At 42.2% G+C, this 15460-nt stretch overlaps 1 pseudogene; it reads right to left on the bottom strand.

Annotated features, from left to right (window-relative positions):
- Positions 1-578: 578 nt before the first annotated feature.
- LOC133122312 (homeobox protein SIX3-like) lies at positions 579-3191 on the bottom strand (annotated as a pseudogene).
- Positions 3192-15460: the final 12269 nt, after the last annotated feature.

Genomic DNA, 15460 nt, shown 5'->3' with positions numbered 1-15460 from the left:
TAAACGCTTTTAAATGTTTCTTTCCTATTCTTTTGATTGAGATCTGTCTTATCTAAAGGAACCCTATTTGTATTGGGATTATGGTTGGAAAAATAATTGCGCCGCGAAGGGAACCTTCACCATCATGGGACAACGCGGTCAGGGAGCGATGATTAGTCCCTTAAATGGCTTCCTTGCTTGCTTAATTCCGTATTCATCGGAAAGCCACGGATTAACCCCATTGTCGTGAAGTGTGTTTGATTATTTCACATCTGCCGACATCTTTCACTGGGATAAAAATACATGCAGTATAAAATGGGTGCATCCTTCCGAAAGCCTTCTTAAAACGACTTAAAGCACTTCATGTGACACGATCTATACGTTTTTGGAAACGTACAATCAAAACAATGTATAAGGCGCACCTAGCTCACCACGAAAAGAAAATAGGCCTAGCTAAAAGAAGGGGTCCTCATTAAACCGGTGTGTTTTAACATAGACTTTATCCACAGTCGCAAAGTAAAAAAAGTTACGAGCACCTCGTAACCATTTTGATTATATTACTTTTATTTTGCATAAATGTGACCGATTACAGTGTACCACAAATCCACAATTAATTATTAAACAAAAGATCTTAAACCTTTCACACACTTGGACAGAGGCAACTAAATGACACAGGAGGACAGAATATCAGGTGGAGGATAGCCGAATACAATATGGTGCGCAACCATATACACAAATATTACAGACAACTGGTATTCTCGAAGACTGGTATAGACCTAATTCATTGCATTATTTCAAAGAAATCAACATAACTGTAACAGTCCCATATTCCCCAAACGAACGCACGACAGAAGCGCGGCAAAATAGGGAACACCAGTAACACTGATAACAGTAGCAATACAATAAATTTAAAAACAAAAAACCGTAATTGCATCCGGCCGAGAACCTTCTGAAAGTGAAATAGACTGACATGGGGTTCTTGCAAATTTGTACTCTCCATATATAAAGCGATTAACTTGTTTTCTTCTGAATAGGCCCACTGTAAATGCATTCGAAAAGAGAGGAGGCAGGGTCCCCTGAAATTTTTAATCATTTTAATAACTCAAGTCGGCCCATTTAGTGCCTAGATTTAACGTTTTCTTTCCCAAATTAGTTTTCATCTTTTTTAGGCTACTATACGTCAAATTCCGAGTCACTGGATGTTACGGAGAGTATGGGGGTTCCCGTTTCCATTCGGTCCATTATACTCGAGATGCTAGCGGTCGGACTGGCCGCCGATGGTGAACTGCGTGAGTTCAACAGAGAGCGCATCCCGTTTTGTCCAGTTCCATGGTGTTGCAGCCTGCAAAGAACAAGACGTTGGGATAAAACAGACATCATGACAGAGTACATTCCGTCCGCATAACTTGTTCCTCTTACTCTGCTTTATTCAGAAGTACACTGAGGCATTACTCAGATGCTTTGTGCTAATTCTCACAAAGAACTAGAGAATTTGCCCTACATTTTTAATAAACATAAGTAGAACATGTTTTTGTATTTATTCAGTGAGGTTGCCCATAAAAGTAAAAATAATCCAAAGTGCCATAAACCATATAATGTTATACATTTTAAGGATTTTTATTGTCGTTTAAATATTTTTATTTAGATAGGGAGTGCACCGTTTATCCACAGTATTGTCTTTTTTAAACTCAAAACATTTTTGTTGAGATTCATTCTGCAACTCATGACATGTGTGTGAAAACAATCAGACTACACCAACACGGCTTGCTTGGGACAAAATATATATACGTATTTGGTAAGAGGAGAAACCAGAATGTTGTATGGAAGCTACATTAAATAATGTGTAAAATACGCTGGATGAAAATGAAAATAAACAGACAATGGACATATACAATTATTAAGAAGTAATAAAAGTCCACTAACATTTCTACAAAGAAGTTGTTTTGAAGCCAACAAAAACACATTTTCAATTAATGTATTAGAACAATACATTAGAATAATAATCTATAAGCATCCCAAAATAAAAATTGAAAACATGCTATTCTTTACAGTCAATAACATACTGTAGAATAAGTTAAATTAATGTTTCTTTTTAAGAATAGTTTAAGGTTTTTACTCTAAAATGTATTCATAAATGTTTACGTAGAATATACCAAGCTAGGCAGAATTGTGGCAATGACTTAGTTATGAACTGGAATGAAGTAAATCTTGTAGGTCATGTGATTTTTTCGGCTGCAGTTTCCTTTCTGAATGATTTTTATTTATTTTATGTTTTTGTGTTTAGTATCTCTCCTGGTAATTGTTCACAAATACATGTAAAAACGTGTGCATGTGCAGAGGCTTTCACGCTTTTGTGATTTTTAAACACATAGCCATAAATATTCTGTGGCAGGTGACAACGCGTTCTTTGTTTGTTAGCTGACTTCAATCACTTTCTGTTTTGCTAATATTTTTCTTCCGTGCGCACTGTAGCCTATTGACGACTACCGTCCAGCACCACAAAAACAAAATACAGCTAACCTGTGTTTTGACGCCGCGGCTCTGTCCCTTTGCCTCCGGTTTTTAAACCAGTTCCCCACTTGCGTAGGTGTGAGTCCAGTTGCATGAGCTAGTTCTTTTTTCTTACTTGGATTTGGGTAAGGATCCTGGAGGTACCAATCCCTTAAAAGACCGCGTGTCCGCTCTTTGAAACAGTGGCTTTTCTGCTCGCCATCCCAGATAGTATTGGGCAACGGAAACTTCTTCCGCACCCTGTACTTATCGACCGGTCCTAATGGGCGACCCCGCAGCTTCTCGGCCTCCTGATAGTGCGCTTCGAGCCACATAACCTGTAGTTTTCCGTGCGAGTCTTTGGTGAACTTGTGGTGCTCCAGAATGTGATACAGGTCTATGAAACTCCCTGTGTGAAAAGCAACCATGGCACGAGCCCGCAGGACAGATTCGTGCTTGTCGATGGCGTCGCAAGCTCCCGGCACCACAGGCAGAGACCACAGGAACCGTCCCAGTCTCTCTACATCGCCGATTTCTTCCAGTGTCTCGCAGACACCCGCTACTTGTTCCGGTGAGAAATTAAGCGTGGGTAGCTGAAGCATTGACAAGTCTTGTACAGCTCTGGGGGCGGGAGAGCTGCTGGCCAAGACCACCTGGCGATCAGCAAAGTTTCAGAGAAAGAGTTGCGACGAATATAGCTTTAAGTGGGATCTGAAAACCATGGAATTGTTGAGAGAATGAGATGGAGAGCAATCGGGTAGAAAAGATGAGACCGCTAAATAGTTATCACCTTAACTCACCTTATAAGCTAACGATCTTCATGAATTCCAGATCGAGTACAGCCTTATAATAATTGTGTTTCGCATTTTGCACCGTTTTGGTGGTGTCGCAGGCTATATGGTTGTCACGGCAACCTTGCCAATCACTGTCAAGTGTGCCAATCATTATCCAGTACGTAGAAGCCTTCAGCACTTGCGCTGCGCGCTCGGGTGGTAATCACAAAGTCCTATCTTGTTTTTTGACACTGCCTCAACAAGTCAAACATAATGCGTGACAATTTGTCACAACGGATAAATAAGAGACCATGCCGTGAACGTAAACTATACAAGATATTTTAATCCTTTATCAGGCATTTTGGGAGGGGATATATTCTGGACCATTTAATGAATCTATGACGAAAAGATCAGCTGATTATAAAACTGATTTTGCGCACGCCAGATAGACAAGAGCAACACACTGTAAAATCTGGAGCTTGCATGGAATAATAACACTGAAGGGGTAAATCCCCGAATATTAGAGCATTTGGAGTTAAAGTCTTGCTAATGACAAAAGAGACGCAGGTCTTTTTTACCTACATATTGTCTACTGCGCATGCGTGACTTATTTGTTCCAAGCCAACTGCAGTAAGCCTACATTGAACAATGAAAATAATAACATCGAAATCACATTTTCCATATGAAATTACATCGTCATCCATCCCTTCTCAATGTGAACACATTTTTTTTTTTTCAAACAATCACTTATGCTTTTCTCTTAACCCAGGAGTGAGCATCTGTTTGAAATGCTAAGATCAGTGTGTGCATTCTGCTCAGTGGCTTTTAATCACATTTGCTTTGCAGAAAGAAAATAACTATGCATTAGCCTACATCAATACAGATCTTCCTTTAACAAAATACATGTTCTTCCAGTTTACATAGAAGTAAAAAAAAGTGCTTTGAAAATGATAAAAGCCAGTACATACATTTGTCCGGACACAAATGATCAGAAAAGCTTCTTTTCTATTTTTCAGATTTTTTGACACACCATGTAAATTAAATTAACCTTCACGTGTGTTTTATTCACATATATGAGATTATGTTTTATAAAGCATGCCCAAAGTGTCCAGAAAGTCCTCCAAAAAGGAATACTCACCTAAATGCCTTCTAACCAACCTGCATCACATTTAAAATTGAACTTTATTTCAAAATTTGGTTAACCAGAGCCCCGTTAGCCCCATTAGCCAGTACAATTACAGGTTTGTCTATGTTAAGTCAAAATCCTGTAATTACGTGCATCTTTATATTAATTCTTTTCCCAGTTTTTGTCCCCAAATTTGTTATGTACCCTATCTATTCCATGTTGCTGTGGACACACCGCAACGGCCCCTTCATTCGGTGGTCAGGGGGACTCAGGATTTCACTGTGGCACACAACTGTATATTCATTCTGCTATGCAAATGCAGCGATATTCCTAAACTGTCACCTGAATATGACACATTATACCTTGTTGGAAAGGGTAGGAAACCCTGTACAATTATTAATAGTGGTCACAGAACAACCAGTCAATTCCAGAGCTAAACATTATTTCTAATCATATGTTGTATAACACTCATCCACCAAGTACCACTATTATTTTTTAGAACCTACACTCCAAAAGGTTGATAGTATTTATTTGTGTAATATGAGTCTGAAAATCAAGTGTGTTTTTGAGGTAGTACAACACCATTATAAAGGCTTAATTATTTATTGAACTGCACTTACACAATATGTCAATGGAACTCAATGAAAATCACTGTGGCATATGGAAGGTTTATGACCTAATCACATATATTCAATTAATTTACAAAGGTAACAACATTATGGAAACAACAAAACAGCTATGTAAGTGATTTGCAGTTAGATGACATGCAACAGAATGCAACAACTGCAAGAAATGTGTTCTCAGTCCAAACTCATGAATCAGATATGCAGGCAGCATATTGCAAATGAAGTGTGAACAGACCCATATACAGCATACTCAGAAATCCAATTTACCGACAGTAAACGATAAGACAGGGTGCACATGCATTCTGATTGGAAAGTGAAGAATATTCATTACATTACATTACATTACATTACATTACATTAACGGAATTTGGCAGACGCTCTTATCCAGACTGACACACAGTTGATTAGACTAAGCAGGATATTACTGTGGCTGCACCGGGGATTGAGCCACTGACCTTGTGGGTCCCAGTCATGTACCTTAACCACTACGCTACAGGCCGCCCCTTATTCATAAAGGAGTGTGACTTAAGTTGGAACATTCAGTTATCAAGTGAGCCAAGAACTGCCAATCCTTGTCCGTACGGATGCTCACTAACAGCCCCTGCAGCCAATTAGCATTAGCATTAAGACCTGATTCATAATCCCTCTCCCACATTCTGCCGAATACAGGCTAAGGTGACTGCTCTCTTACCTCCATGAATGGACATATGATTGGACGCATATCTAAATGAATGAGGTATTGAATGCATGGCCATATTTACATTCTCATGTAAACTCAAGTCCACATGCTAATAAAGGCACAGTCTCCTCAGTTCCTTGAACATTGTGATATTCTGTACCACTCTGTATATTTTTTATCCACCAGTAAAGGATTCTGGGATGTTTGGGATGCTATAATTTTAGATTACTCCCTTGCTGATTAAAACAGCTCAAGATTTTGAAACAGCTGGTAGCTGGTTGACCAGTTCAGACCAGTGCCCTGCTCAACATGGTTTAGATGGTTGACCAGTTCAGACCAGTTCCCAGCTCAACACGGTTTAGTTGGTTGACCAGTTCAGACCAGCTCCCAGCTCAACATGGTTTAGATGGTTGACCAGTTCAGACCAGCTCCCAGCTCAACATTTACATTTACATTTACATTTTAGTCATTTGGCAGACGCTTTTAATCCAAAGCGACTTACAAGTGCATAGGTTCTACCATAAATCAAAGCATCACATCCAGAAACTAGCAAAATACACACGGTTTAGATGGTTTGACCAGTTCAGACCAGTTACCTGCTCGACATGGTTGTTGTAGTTTGGTTTGACTCTGGCTCCTTCCCTGGTTAACCATGGGAGAATTCGTGTGCACTCTCAAGAAAACCTTTTTCCCAGATTTCCTGTTCCATCGCACCGCACCCTAGGACTGCTTTGCCCAGCATTCAAATTCAGAATTCTCCCCAATAAAAGAGCTAAGATCCAAAATTCAACCCCACAATCTGCAGATCCTAATCTGTACGATAGGTAAATTGTATAAGAGCCAGTTCTATACACATTTTCACTTTCCAGAGTAATTAATCATCTTTAATTGTCAAAATAATTGGACAATCGGAAGTGCATGTACAGTTTTTGATTAGAATGTTGTGTTACCACGTCTTTTCATTTATAGTGATGTTATGCTTTGCCACTTATATTGTCACAGTCTGGTTCCATTCATTTCAATTCAAACCTTTTTCTTTGAGTGACAGACGGTCTGGGCCCATTCCCTCTGCCATCTCCAAATTCACAACAACAGCATTTTCATGCTTACTTCTTTAAACAGATACAGAATTCGGAAATGAATGGCATACAGCCAGACATAATTGTGCAATGGGAAGTGAGCAAGTATTCTTTCTTACGGATTGCAACATCTGGGTTAAGTAATTTTCAACTCTTGGTGAAGTAACATGTTTTTTTTGACTGAGCTGTGGGGCAGAAAACAATTTAATGTTGGGGACAAGGCCTGTGTGAAGACAGACACTTTTATGTGGCTTATCTAATAGTTTTCTCCCTTGTTTTCCCATGTCTTTTCCCTTTTGTGCAGAGCCTTAATGCATTTGTCACCTTCTACTGTGTTTGCCAGCACTATGAAGTACAGCAGTAAAAGAAAGTAGTTGTAGTTCTAATTTTAAGAGGTTCTAGAAAATTCAAATGACTGCAAATGGGTAGAGGAAGTTGACACTGTAAATATGTTAGTACACATATACAGTACATTATGTACAGTACAGTACAGTATGCAATATTTTTTGTTGTGTTGCTAATTGATACATTTTTGTTTTGCTAATATTTCCAAAAAATAACTGAATTCAGAGAGTAATATTGTGATCCCATGAGGGCAGAGGGTTAATTTAGCCATCGCCCATACATAAAGACACCTGGAACTATTGTAGAGTGCAAAGGTTAATCGCCATAGCCCGTTTAGCCCGTGAAGATCCACTAATTCCTCCAAAGACAGAGGACATGGTGTTATCTCTGCTGCCGATAAAGACTGTTATTATCAAGGCCGGAACAGGGGCTGGAAGGCTTCTGGTTACACTAATCCCAATGTGCATTCAATAAGCCACACTTTTAGCTAATTTAGCAAACCAATTACTGCTCCTGACCTACCCAATCTATACCTTCAGACCCATCCATGTATGTCTCTGTCCCAGAATTCACGTCATTATGTGTGTCATCTCATTTTAAGATTACCACAATGCCTACAAAATTGGCACAATTTTTCTAATTGGGACCTACATTTTGGTTTGTTTATATGTCCTTTGCATTCAAAAAATGGAAAAAATATAAGAAAGAAAATGATGGAAAAAAAAACACACAGGAAACAGCGAAAAGTCCATTATCTGTCTTGCGTTCCTCAATGAATGTGAGAAGGGAATGGGCAGTTTTAAAAAGCATTCAAAATTATACAATGTTTGAGGGGTCCTGCTAAAAAGCACACACACATGCAAGCAGAGGGAGAAAGAAAACTATGCAACAAACACACTCAAAATCAACCTTGCTCCTAATTGGGAGGCCGTGAGCACTCCCTGAAAATGTTGGGGCTCCAGGCGTAGACATTTTCATTTTACAAGCGTTTGTCTATTCTAGACACTTGGTGCTTTTGTTTTTCCTTTTCACTCTCCTTTTCCATCGGGAGGACAGAACTAAAGCTGAGGGAACGTCTTGGGGCAGACCCAGAGCAAGGGCGAAGTAATGAACCTCTTCACGGGAAACAGAAGACAGGAAGAGAAAAGGGAGACCCAATTTCAAGGCCTGAGAGTGGCAATGAGCACAAAGGCCTTGTTTAAACACATCATTCAGGCCATTCTCCGCCGGGCACAATCCCTGTCACAATGCACCATTCACCAGAGTTCCGGTGTCACTCGCCCTGCAAGCGGATAGCGTCGGCCGCTATTCAAAGTCTTTACGTTTCACTTTAAAATCCCATACATAACACTTCAGCTGCAGGTATGGGCACAACCGTGCGATTGTGCGTGTGTGTGTGTACATTCGACATGCAAGGAGGGGTGCTCATTCGCAGACACGACTGGAGATAATGCGATTATGCTATAATTACGGTCTATCGTTCACGGCCGACTTATGCGTGTGAATAAGGCCGCAGTGAAAGAGACAGATGTTCGCCCGGCCAGTAACAAAGCGCTGTAAGCCGTGCTGAGCGGGGCCTCCTTTCACCTGAATCTACGAGCCGTGGAGGTAGAGAGGAAGCGGCACTTGGATGTTCGAGGACAGCAGAGCGGAGTGTAAACAAGGTGACTTGACGCGCGGCAGAGGAACAGAGAGAGGCTGGGGAAGGTGACAAGAAGTGAGTGAGGGGAGGAGAAAAGAGAACGAAGGCGCAGCAACGGTTCTGTCCGGCTTTTTACATTACATTACACGTTATTTAGCTGAAGCTTTTATCCAAAGCAACTTACAGTTGATTAGACCAAGCAGGAGACAATTCCCCCTGGAGCGAAGGGGATTAAGGGCCTTGCTCAAGGGCCCAACAGCTGTGTGGATCTTATCGTGGCTACACCCCCCAGTCATGTGCGCCTTAACCATTATACTTCAGGCTGGCCCCCTATTCATGCCCTGCGCTACACTCCTGTACCTATGCTTCAGTGGAGGTCTTGTAGTGTTGTGCAGTGTATTAAGTTCACAATGCTGAAATATCATCATCCACATAGGCTACTGAACATGTTAGCTTGAGAAAATACTGTGTGTGCATTACATCATGCGACAGTTATGCGACAGTTATTTAGGTGCCACTTTTATCCAAAGAACCTTACAGGTGATTAGACTCCAATCCCCCTGGAGCAATGTGGCGTTAAGGGCCTTGCTCTAGGGCGCAACAGCTGCACAGATCTTACTGTGGCACCAACCTTCCGGGTCTCATTCATGTACCTTATCCACTAGGCTATGTGTGTGTGTGTGTGTGTGTGTTTGTGTGAGTATACGCATGCGCATGAGTAAGACAGTGTGTATGTAAGAGACAGAGTGAGAAAAGACAGAGAGAAAAAAAGACAGAGAGAGAGGGGAGGGAGAGAGAGCGAGAGAGATTTGCCCAGATTAAGGTCTCTATTAAGTTGACCACTTGCCCTTTCACACAAAGCCGGGGCCAACCCATTGGCCCTCCCACCTCATTATGTGCGATTAGGCTCAGAGGGACATGTGCAGGGGCTGGACTGCCCTAGGATCTCAAAGGCCCATTAGAGCTGCCAGAGCCTCCACACACACACACACACACACACACACACTCATGGGCTCTGCACACACACATACACACACTAATGGACACTGCACGCACACACACACACACACACACACTCATGGGCTCTGCACACACACACATACACACACTAATGGACACTGCACGCACACACACACACACAAACATACATACGCACACTCATGTGCACTGCATGCACACACACACACACACACACACACATGGGCACAGTGCACACACACATGGACACTACATGCACGCACACACAAACGAAACACAAAAAAGCAAAAATGTACACACGCACACTCACAGGCCCAGCGCTGGCATTAGCGTGCCACACAGTTCCGGATGATCGAAGTAAACAATCAGAACCCGTTGAGGTACATATTTTCAGTTTTTTCCCCCCTCTGCGATTTCACTTGAGAAAGAGGGAAGAAGTTAGGAATGAGTGACTCTGTCCAGGGCAGGAGTGAAGACGGGAAGGGGTGGCAAGGGGTCACGGAGGGGTTAACGCACGTGACAGAATTCAAATTCATGTCTGCCCTAATGAGCATTTTTACGGCTGGATTAAGAGGGGGCTGTAGTGCTTGGCTGCATTATCAGTTTTCGACCACCCCCGGTCATTCCATTGTGCTCTGGGCCAGTGCAGATAAGAGGATAACGCTGTGGTCTGGGGGGAGTACCACCCGCTGCCCACATCATTCCTCCAAGGAGAAAGGCAGACTCCTTTAACATGTATGTCAATCAGCCACATGTATGCCAGCCTACAAACTGCTTTAGAAAAATAAATATTGGAACTATTTTTTATACTAAAACTTTGGGTAACGTTAAAATAAACGTTAGCAAACTTTGATACTCACTTGTGAACCACTAATTGATGTCTGTTACTCCTTTGCTACCAGTTATCTTAGCTGGCTCTACAATTCACTACTCTCAATGTGTGATACCTCTCTCTATCTGAAGAAAGCATATAAGCTGAAAAGATTGCTCTCTTATCCATCCTTTCTATTATTTTTTGCACTTGCACTTGCAGTTTCAGTTTCTGCAAAAATAAATACAATTTGATCATTTTAGACGAGACTTTTGTCACATCACAGCCATTTTCTCTTGCAGTGTGGTTCATTTTTGATTATACTAAAACTTTTCAGTTTTTGCAAAAGCAATCGCACATCATATGGATCAGAAATATGTCTTCTTGATTAACCCACAGAGAGAATCATTAAGTTGGGGCTGCCAGAACCGTACCTCCACTCAACAATGTGAGGTTGATGCTGGACCAGGTGGGAAAGAGGGAAACATGAAGTAATATTTTAATCATGTCGTTTGTTTTTATTTTGACACAGGAGAGGAAGGCAGAACAGCATGAACAGAATAAAAACAAACGGTGGCAATTGTTTATGTAGCAGCTTCAGCATCATCATATATGAATCTATTTTGGGGCTGGAACAGATGCTTCAGACTAATGTTCGGGCTGGTGGGTACATCTCCATTTAGGAAAATCAGAACCAGTAGATGGTTAATTAATTCAATTCAAGAAACAATCACTCTGGGGTTCTTGCTGGGGTTCTTGGAAGTTGGTGGTTTGAAATCAACAGCAGGTCTAACTTTGTTATACCTGCAGTTGTACTGCTGTATGGAGTCTGTGAGTCTAACATGAGCTTCTCTCCTCTGAAAAACCCTCACCTTGTCAGACCACAGCCCACAGATTTCCAGACTTTCCAGATGCTTTTGGAAGCCCTTCACATCAAGGGTCAAACAGAGCTGGCAGGATGGACAGAATAAGTGAATACATATAAATGAATGCTGAAGTAAACACCAGGAAGAGCATGATAGAACAGAGAAAACGGAGGCACTGGAAGATTAAAATGTTACAAACATCCTCAGGCAGCAGGGTGATCTCAACCTCTCTCTTCTCTCTGTTCCTCTCATAATATTCTTTCTATCCCAGTCTCTCAGGGTGATTTACCATTTTCCCAAGTCATCCATTTCCTGCTCTGTAAAGCATGAAAAAGAGGCAATTTGTGATAAATGGAAATAGCTCTCTCGGCCGGCCCATGGAGAACAGCATGGTGCAGGTTATTGTTTGATGAAGCCAGAGTGACATCTTTCAGTGATTCAGTTCTGTATGGGCTGGGTGGGTTGTTGCTACTGGTTCCACCGCATGGACACTTGTGGACTTTCATGGACACTCATGGTCAACCTGTGCAGAGACACTGAGTAGGTGGATCAAAATGTCTCTGTAAACATAAATATTTGCTGAAAGGCCCACACACGTTTTTCATGATTTGAGCTTATTTATATTATCCTTGAGCTTTAAATGTGTGTTCCATACTTTATTTTATAGTCCAAGCTGTTTGTAAAACGATTTCCCATGTGACATGACGTATGTTTTTGCATGGTGTTGCTAAATGTTAACAGGGAGAGCTGGCTACAGAAGACAGGGTTCTGGGGGCAGGGTTAGGTACTTTTCAAAAACCTACATCACTGCTCTTTGCCAAGGTTTAGATACTAAAAGGAGGAAGAGAGCGTTGATATGCGCAGACCTTTAAAAAAAACGGGGGGCATAAGTAATGTCGGGGGGGGGGGCTACTGTATTGAGGTTTCCATACCCGCCCAACACTTAAAACATCCACTGTTTCAACCCTCTCAGCTAAAGCAAAGCTCACTACGCATTCAAAAATGCTTTTACTCTTAAAAGCTGCCTTCTGCCATTATTAATCAGTCATTATTAACACCCAGTAAACAAATACCATGTCCCACAGGACTTCAATCTCTGCTCCTGGCAGGGGGTTGGACTCCATTAACACCCCGAAACGTGAAATCCGTCTGTTCAAACCCATAAAGTCGTTCACTCACCTCACTCAGCAAACGTGGCACAAACCCATGAAGAGGAAATGAGGGAAAGGAGAAGGAGCAAGATGATGAGGAGGAGTCAATAAAAATGAATAGACGAAACACTGAAAACGAAATGAATCAAAATTCATTCTTTTTTAAATGTACATGCAATTAAAGAGGTTGAGCTGCATTACATTACACTACATGACAGGCATTTAACAGACGCTGTTATCCAGAGCAACGTACAATGAAGTGCAAATCAAACCCAGGGACAAGTGCGACCCGAGAGCAGAGGTGTCCAATCTTATCCTAAAAGGGCCGGCGTGGGTGCAGGTTTTTGTTTTAACCCAGCAGTAACACACCTGATTATACTAATGAACTAATCATGGTCTTTAATCAAGACCTTGATGAGTAGAATCAGCTGTCTTAGTCCTGTGCTAAAACAACAACCAGCACACACACCGGCCCTTTCTGGATAAGATTGGACACCCCTGCCCTAGAGGAAAGTACAGTTCCAAGTCCTAGCATGATCACATAGATACAACTTCAACCCTTGAAGAGTACATCAACTTATCAACTAGCATACCACAGTTGGCAGCTAAAATACCCTGAGTACTACAATATCTACATGAACGTACTATAAACTGTACAATATAAACTGTAATGTAATGTATTATAAACTATAAAATGATGCGCATAACTCATTTTCTTATGAACATATTATCCCCACAGACTGTAAGGGAGATGGTGAGGGAGGCTTAAGTAACCCAAGGATCGCAGTTTAAGAATGGCAGAGACCATCAACCATATTCTGTAACGGCCATCTCAGTCCTCAGACTTAAATCCCATGAAAAACCAGGGGTGCCAATAATAGTGGAAATAATTGTCATTTTATTTTAATTCCTCTGTCTGAAATGCATTTCTTCAGTCAAATCTTAAGGAGAAACCAACTGTATGCCATCAACACGGTATTTCCATGTTAAGTTCCATCTTGCCTGCGAGCTTGCATGTTCTCTCGTGTAATTAAGCAAGAATTCACGACAGGCAGTGGTATATACAAATGTTATCACTGCTAAGGGGTGTTGTTTAGCTCGATGCACAGTGGAGTCCTCAAATTGAGTTATTTTGAACAATTTTTTTTTAAGGCTTTCCATAACAGAAATGGTGCAACATAGAAATACCAAAATCAGCAGTTGCCGAGCCCGTTGCTACCTGCAAAATGGCATTGAGACGGGTGAGCTATTGAGGTTCATTTTGAGTGGAACTGCCAACCTACCGTGCTCACTATAGTATAGGAAAACTAATCTAAATCAGCACAACACACAACCTGACAAAACACACATTGTAATTCAATCATGTCTCTGCGGTAGCAAGACAGAGATGGTCAGAACTGGGTCAGAATTTCAGCACTGCTAGCATCTCATAAGGAAGTTATCTTCCGCTTATTCAACTGAGGAAATGCAAAACATTGTTAGGGCACAAAATCGTCACAACATGGCGCTGGATTGTGATTGGAGATGCTCATTTGGTCGTAGTCTCACCCTTGGAGGGGGAGGGGGTATCGGGCCCCCCGCAGAAGTTACCTCCAGCATGCTGCTGGGCTGTGTGCATAAGCATGACTATGCATCCAAAACAGTGGATATTAAACAGCAGCTGACTATACCCGTTTAAAAGGATGTACATTCGTCCGCCAGAGCCTGCATCCCAGTTTGATACAACACCTCCCAAGTGGACGGAGATCCAGAAGTGATTAGAAAGGCAAGATCTGCATCAGCACCCGGACCAAATGGTGTGCCTTACAAGGTATATAAAAACTGCCCCATGGTCCTAAAGCCATTGTGGAGACTGATGTGCACCGTTTGGAAGACACAGTCCATCCCATCAGCATGGTGCAGAGCCTTAACCACTTTCATCCCAAAGGAGAAAGACTCCCGGAACATCTCCCAGTTTAGAGGCATCGCCCTACTCAACGTAGAAGGGAAGATCTTTTTCTCTGTGGTGGCAAGACGCATGACCAGCTACCTCCTGTCCAACAACTACATCAACACAAGCTGTCAGAAGGCAGGAGTACCAGGATTTGCTGGCTGCGTTGAGCATTCCTCCATGATCTGGGAGCAAATCCAGACAGCTAAACGTGCCAAATCAGATCTGCACATAGTCTGGCTGGACCTGGCAAATGCATATAGCTCTGTCCCACATCAGCTCATCTCCTTTGCTCTGAACTTCTTCCACATCCCAACTTGCATCCAAAATCTGGTATCCAGCTACTTCGGCAACTTCTACATCTGCTACACATCGCAGGAAGCCACGTCAGGCTGGCAGCAACTCCAAAAAGGCATAGCGATGGGTTGTTCGATCTCACCCATCGTATTTACAGCAGCCTTCGAAATCATCCTGATCGGAGGGAGACAGATGGTCAGAGGAGTCAGAAGTCAGTCAGGACAGCGCCTGCCGGCAATTAGAGGTTACATGGATGACATCACAACTCTCCTGCAGGCAGCTGCTTGCACCAACAGGCTCCTGAAAAGGCTTGAAGAACTCCTCACTTGGGCGAGGATGGAATTCAAGCCAACAAATCTCAGAGCTTATCAATCCGGAAAGGAAGAAGAAGTGATAACACCTCCTTCTCGGTCAAAGGGGAAAAGATCCCCCTTCTTGCAGAGCAGCCAGTGAGAAGCCTTGGAAGGGAATACACAGCCGACCTGTCAGAGAAACACATGGCTTCGTCTGTCATGGCGCAGCTCTCAGAAGGCCTGGGAAAGATAGACCGAAGCCACCTTCCTGGGAAGTTTAAAGTCTGGTGCTATCAGTTCACCTTGTACCAACGGCTGATGTGGCCACTAAAGCTGAGCGAAATCTCCTCAACAGCAGTTACGAAGATGGACTCTAAGGCAAATAACTACATCCG

Source organism: Conger conger, chromosome 2 (assembly GCF_963514075.1).
Source record: "Conger conger chromosome 2, fConCon1.1, whole genome shotgun sequence".
NCBI lineage: Eukaryota > Metazoa > Chordata > Actinopteri > Anguilliformes > Congridae > Conger > Conger conger.
Note: the sequence above shows the minus strand (reverse complement) of the source record. Positions and strands in the feature narration are given on the sequence as shown.